This window comes from Pseudorasbora parva, chromosome 21 (assembly GCF_024679245.1).
Source record: "Pseudorasbora parva isolate DD20220531a chromosome 21, ASM2467924v1, whole genome shotgun sequence".
NCBI lineage: Eukaryota > Metazoa > Chordata > Actinopteri > Cypriniformes > Gobionidae > Pseudorasbora > Pseudorasbora parva.
The window spans coordinates 397,501-404,307 of record NC_090192.1 but is presented as its reverse complement, the minus strand read 5'-3'; positions in this window follow the sequence as shown (position 1 = coordinate 404,307).

The following is a 6,807-nucleotide window of genomic DNA, read 5'->3' as shown; positions in this document are numbered from 1 at the left end:
GTTTTCATTTCTCAACAAATGACATCAAACCAGAGAAGTGTGTTTAGTGACCGACAGCGAATGCGGTTATTTTGAGACGTGCATCCCGTAAAATTAAAATGTTTAAAGGGGGTAAAATGTTGTCTTGTTTTGGGGAAAATAACTCAAAATGAAGAGAGTTTTTGCTAAAATAAGCTCAATAATCTGCCAATGGGGTGAGAAACCGGCCTCACATTCTGAGGCTTTCTTGACTCCCGTTAATCGTTTGTTTTTCAGCTCCAGGGTAATTGGACACAAAAGATGGCGGAGGAAATGTGATCGTTAATGACTGACTCATTAACGTGGGAGAGTTTAGCGTACCTGTTTTCTCCTCTGGGATGACCTTTGACCCGAGCTCTTGTGGTTTCTCTAGAGCTGTAGTGATAATGGAAGGCTCCAGTGGTCAGGCAGAGGACGCGATTAGAGGTTTGTTCTGTGCAGATTGACCTCTTCAGGGATGTTTTGTGTCTTGGCAGTCCAAAATGAGATTTTCTGAGATGACGGGTCTCTGAGCTCGCCTGTGTGATTTGCAGATTCACTGCAACAAATGCTCTTCTTACTCAGTATTTTTGTCTTGTTTCCAGTCTAAATATCTAACAATTCTTACATTATGAAACATTTACTAGACCAGTAAAAGTAATCGTCTTGTTTTGGGGAAAAATAACTCAAAATGAAGAGAGTTTTTGCTTAAAATAAGATAAATAATCTGCCAATGGGGTGAGAAAAATAATCTTAAACAGAAAACAAGACAATTACTTTTGCTTGTCTAGTAAATACTTCTTCCTTAAATAATGTTCAGATGTTTGGACTAGAAACAAGACAGAAATACTGAGTAAGAAGAGCATGTTCTGCAGTGTTTTGGAGATTTGCCCGTGTGCATTAGTTCCTCCATCGAGTTATGGATGCGTCGGCATTGACAGTCCCATCACACTCGTTGGGTGTTTTGATGTGTTTTTCGAGAGGAAGTCTGTTAATCCATGACTGCATATATTGATCTCCAGCCTCTGGGATGCCCTCTAATGGGCCTGGCTTTGCCCCGTGGCTCTTGTTTTTATCACACATGTCTTTCTGTATCTTTTACTTTGTAGTTAAACCTTACAAAGGAGCTGAGCGGCTTCAAAATCACTTTGAAAACTCTGAAGGACAAGCTGCTTTCACGCCTGTCCTCAGCGTCCGCAAACTTCCTCAGAGACGTCGAACTGCAGGAGAACTTGGAGCTCACCAAACTAACAACGGCCGAGGTCACTTTAGACACCAAACAACACAAACGGGAGAATAATGGCTGCAATAGAAAGGGCCACGGTTTACAATCTGACAGCAGCATTCCAGCAAACACCGCAAAAAATGCTCTTCTTACTCAGTATTTTTGTCTTGTTTCTAGTCCAAACATCTAAAAACTCTTTAAACAAGAAGTATTTACTAGACAAGCAAAAGTAATTGTCTTGTTTAATAACTCAAAAGTTATTTGGTCCGATGTGCCCCTGCACTGCAAAAAATGCTTTTCTTTGGCTAAACTAATATATATTTATATATTATTAATTTAATTGTATTTTATTTTATTTTATTTTATTTTATTTTATTTTATTTTATTTTATTTTATTTTATTTTATTTTATTTTATTTTATTTTATTTTTCTCCCTAACTGCAGCACAGAATTCCAGAAACACTTCATTATGTCCTGAAGAACAGACGTAAATATATTATGAATGTGTAGTTAATTTGTGAATGTTCTTGTGTTTTCAGTCATTATGCAAACCAGATACAATCTACAATTAGCTTCTTTTGTGTCCAAATGTATGCAGAGAAATCCTGACGTTCCTCATTAGAGAGAAACTCATTCGAGTTCTTCAGGTCCAGGCCTTCAGCGTTCAAAAGAGCCGAGCCGGATAACTCTCATCATATCTTAATATTTGATTGTCAAATTAATTAATTTAAATCCCAGATGAGCATTAATGTCAGGAAAGAATCCAAAATTACGTTGATAACATGATACTAATTGTGGCGCCTTCACCGTTTAAATCTCCATCTGCATACATTAGAACATAAGCTCAGATATCCCACTTCAGATATTTGGGGATTCACATAAGAAAGAAAATTAAAACACACTGAGAGTCGAACCATAACTATATCAGCGCTCACACCAGCGCACGATACCGTCCGGCTTATTCTCAGTGTTGTCGTTTTAAATGCTCAAACTCTTTAAAGCAGGACGGATTGTGATTGGCTGTCAGTGTTATATCGTTCCTCTGCATCTTTATCATTGTGGATTTTGAGATTCTTTATATTCAGATAGTTTTATCTTTATCAATATTATAAAGTCATCTGCCTCTGTGTGAACGGGCCTAATATGAGGAGCACATTTTTGTGTGAACTGTTAATGTATTATACTTCAACTATATAATAATAAAAATAATAATAATAATAATTGATAAATCATTAGGGGTATCTATTGTAATTGTTGACGTTCTTATTATTCTGCTTCCGTTTCTTCTTCTTTTTTCCGCTCGTGCCGCTGTCAGCCCATAGAACCGCTTGAAATTTGGCACACAGACAGAGAACGGGCCCAACATTAAATACACCAATTGTGGAGTCTCTACCTCAATCCCTCTGGCGCCACCACCTGACCAAAGATGCACCTACATTTGTGCTAATAACTTTTGACCCATAAGGGCTTTTTTCCTCTGATCCCTTGACTCAAGACGCCAACATTTTTAAAAATCTGACTAGATATAAGATTTATCTGATTTGCTTGAGAGTTTAACCAGATCATCTTCTGACAATGCAAACAAAAAGTTTTGGAATTCAAGTCGATTCTTCAAAAAGTTTTGATTGACGCGCAAACAAATTGTGCATAGCGCTTGTAGTGAAAAGAGATGTAATCTCTGCAACACTTTACTGTAATCTGACCAAATTTGGTACAGATCATCACAAGCACAACCTGGGGCTACATGCTGCGTTTAGGCACAGCACCCCCTACTGGTCCGGAGATATGAAAAAAAACTTTAAAAAAATAAACGCTTTGCCCAAAAATCGTGAAAGTGATCCGTTGTTCAATTCGGGGCGGCATGCTAAGTCTTATGATATCCAATTTGTAGTAAATTTCATGAATTTAAACTCAGTAATGGTCATTGGCACAATGCCCTGAAACGGGTCTCCAAACTTGGTCCTGGATGCCCGCCGTCCTGCAGAGTTTAGCTCCAACCCTAAATAAACACGCCTGAACCAGCTGATCCGTGTCTTACAAGGCCCCGGTTAGACCCGGATTAGCCGGGTTAGCTGTGTTTATTTGGGGTTGGAGCTGCAGGACAGCGGGCCTCCAGGACTGGAATATCTTTGAAATCGTTAGTCAGACCGAAACGAAACCACCGTAAGAATATCAGAATCCTAGCGCGTTGATTCAATCGGGATGGTCATGTCAAAGTTTTGACAGTTAGTCAAAGTCAATCAAAGGTTGCAGTTCATTTTTTAAATGCTCATAAATATACATATATATATAACTCCTAAACGAGATGAGATATTTTCACTAAATTTGACACTTGGTGCACACCGAGGACACACACAAAGCGGTAGGACTATAATTAAACAAAACATGAAAATTAGGTCTGTACAGCTCAATATATATGTTTGGGTTTTCAACCTTTTTACTAAAAGGGAGGTATCTGTCAATCTCATGTCAATCTATAGAGTTTTATTGCATCCTTCATATCTCTGAAAAGGTAAATTGAGTAATTTAGTAAATTAATCTTGATTTAAGAATATTTAGATATTTGGACTGGAATCAAGAACAAAAAACTAAATAAGAAGAGCATCTTTTGCTGTGTCTCTCCAAATGTCTTTCCTCATTTGTTCAGTTGGTCTGCTACTGCTTCTGTTGTGCTCGGACCCGATCATTGCTGATTGCAGATATATTTATTATTATTGTGGCTGTTTGGGGTGAACTTTTTTATATCACATTCCTTTCATTATAGATGCAATCAGGAATTGAAAATGACCACTGTTTGGCTGTTGAGTACCGTACTTCTCTGATCTCTTCTGGAGAAGCATCTAACGCAGAATCTTCAGGACATCCCGCTGTCAGCGCTGCAAATGTAAATCTCATCTCATTTGAGAGCCCATAATGTGCTGAAATCTGCCATTAAGATATATAATGTTTGCCATAAGCGGCTTTTTTCTGGGATTATGAGTCATCGCCTCCGAATAAAAGGGGCCGCCGTATGTCACAGCGTTGTTCTTCCAAGAGAAGATAAATATAACTTCACCGTGGCAAATCTGCCTTTCTGCTGCCTAAGCACTTCTGGAAGTCTGGTTTATGAAGAAACACGCTCCTGTTTACTCAGCAGTTCGGCATAGAGACGCTTTGTAGTTAGATTTGACGATGTGGAATCTAGCTCCTCTGTCATCATATCGTCTCTTCGTTTTGATAAGATTGCACACTGTCCTCTCAGCATGCCTGCCAAATAATGCATACTAAATGAAACACACTTCGTATTATTGATGAAAAGCTTCGCTGGCATGAATCGTGTCCTGCAGTGTAACTCTGGTCAAGATTTTTCCTAATTATTTTATAATTATTTTGCATGCAGATTTTATGACTTCATGTTAATTCTGAGACGGCATGAAATAATTCATTTGCTAATCTAGTGTACGTGAATAAAGTCTGGATTACACATTATCTGCCTTTTGAACGGGTATGCTTCAACGGCTTTATGTGAGACCTGTGAGCAGTATTTTATCCGGCTAATGATTTATGACGCTAAGTAATCTGCCAATGGGGTGAGAAAAATAATCTTAATTCAAACAGAAAACAAGATTATTTTTCTCACCCCATTGGCAGATTATTTTGCTTTATGAAAAAACTCTTAATTTTGAGTTATTTTTTCCCAAAACAAGACAATAGTTTGAACTTGTCTGGCTAAAGGGGGGACGAAACACTCAGTTTCAGTCAATATCATGTCAATTGTGAGTACCTATAGAGTAGCATTGCATCCTTCATATCTCTGAAAAGTCTTTAGTTTTATTATATTTATAAAAGAAATGTGGGCTGTACCGAGTCTTTCCGGAAAAAAACGAGCGCCTGGAGGCGTATTGAGTGGGAGGAGCTAAAGAATGACGAGGCGTATCGTGTGGGCGGAGCTAAAGAATGACGAGGCGTATCGTGTGGGCGGAGCTAAAGAATGACGAGGCGTATCGTGTGGGCGGAGCTAAAGAATGACGAGGCGTATCGTGTGGGCGGAGCTAAAGAATGACGAGGCGTGTCGAGTGGGCGGAGCTAAAGAATGACGAGGCGTATCGTGTGGGCGGAGCTAAAGAATGACGAGGCGTATCGTGTGGGCGGAGCTAAAGAATGACGAGCGCAAAGCGGTGACGTCCTCAAGCGTGGAGAAACTCGTGGCTATCGATCTCAGCTAATACAGATAATGATCCAGAATCATTCGGAGGCTGAAATAAACTGGACAGGAGAAGCAGCAGCAGCAGGACGTCCGTCTCTGTGGTATGGACTGTATTTAGTGGCCTGTCAACATTTGTGTGTGTTTACTCGCAGTTTATGAGGACATGATTCGGTTTATGGACTATTGTATGCGACTAAACCTTAGCAGTAGCAAGCAGAACGGTTTAGCACGTCAGACTAGTGTAACGTTATACAGAGAACAGCGATGGAGTCCGTTAGCGCATTTGACTGACGAAGCACGCGATCGTGTCGTTTACTGATGTTTACTCACGCGACGATAGCCGACAGCACAGACATCTGAAGCAGTTTAACTCACCGGCTGCTTCCAAAGCAGGACCCAACCTTTATCGCTGGGACCGCTCCGTCAGAAACACACTTCTTTGGTATGATTTGGTGAAGTCCTGACAGCAGTGACCGTGGAGATCCACTTTGAGACGCGACTGAAGCGATGTTGTGAAGCTTCCCGTCATTTCTGTGTTCAAATCGGTTCAGATGCAGCGCTGCCTTCCCAGAATGCTGTGCTGAAGCGTTGAAGTCTCTCGACGTCACCCATAGGAATAAAGTGGAGCACGGCGCGGACTATAACGACAGAAGTGTTCACGGACGACTGGATCTGCAGCTGAGAGTGTGTATGGGCGTGCGTTTCCTCTCTCGCTCTAGTCACGCGCACACACACCCTACCGGGAGAAGAGCCCGTACGGCCCATACAAGGACCTTCAGCTCTATTAACGTCAAGCCGACCCATACTCGAAAAAAACTCTCCGAAACTTGTGAGAAACCGGAAGCAGTATTTTTGACACAGAAATACTCCATCAAACGTCCAACATTCGTTTTTGAAACTTTGTCTATGTTTAGGATGGGAATCCAAGTCTTTAACAGTGGAAAAAGCCCCCCCCCCCCCCCCTTTTTAATGTTTCTTAATGTAAGAATTGTTTAGATGTGTTGACTAGAAACAAGACAGAAATACTAAGTAAGAAGAGCATTTTTTGCAGCGTTGAACAGGCTGGATATGAGTGATTTGTCATGGCCCCCAGTGTGAATAATAAATAGCCTATAATGCAGCAAAACAAGCCTTCTGAGCGTATTATCATCTAGAAAGAGCATAAAGCGCTCCCTCAGTAATCACTGCGCTGTCACTCATCGTATTGCCGTCCCACAGAGTTCTGTAGATCGATTACGCTGACTGTACAATATATATTGTGCCTACTTGTCTACACTTTTTTTGGTACAAGTTAAATTATAGTGAGAGGATTTGAGTGAGCGATCTCAGCACGGGACAAAAACTCCAGGTTTCTAATTTAACCCTCAGGAGCCGGAGCTGTTTTGGGGCCCTTTGGAAG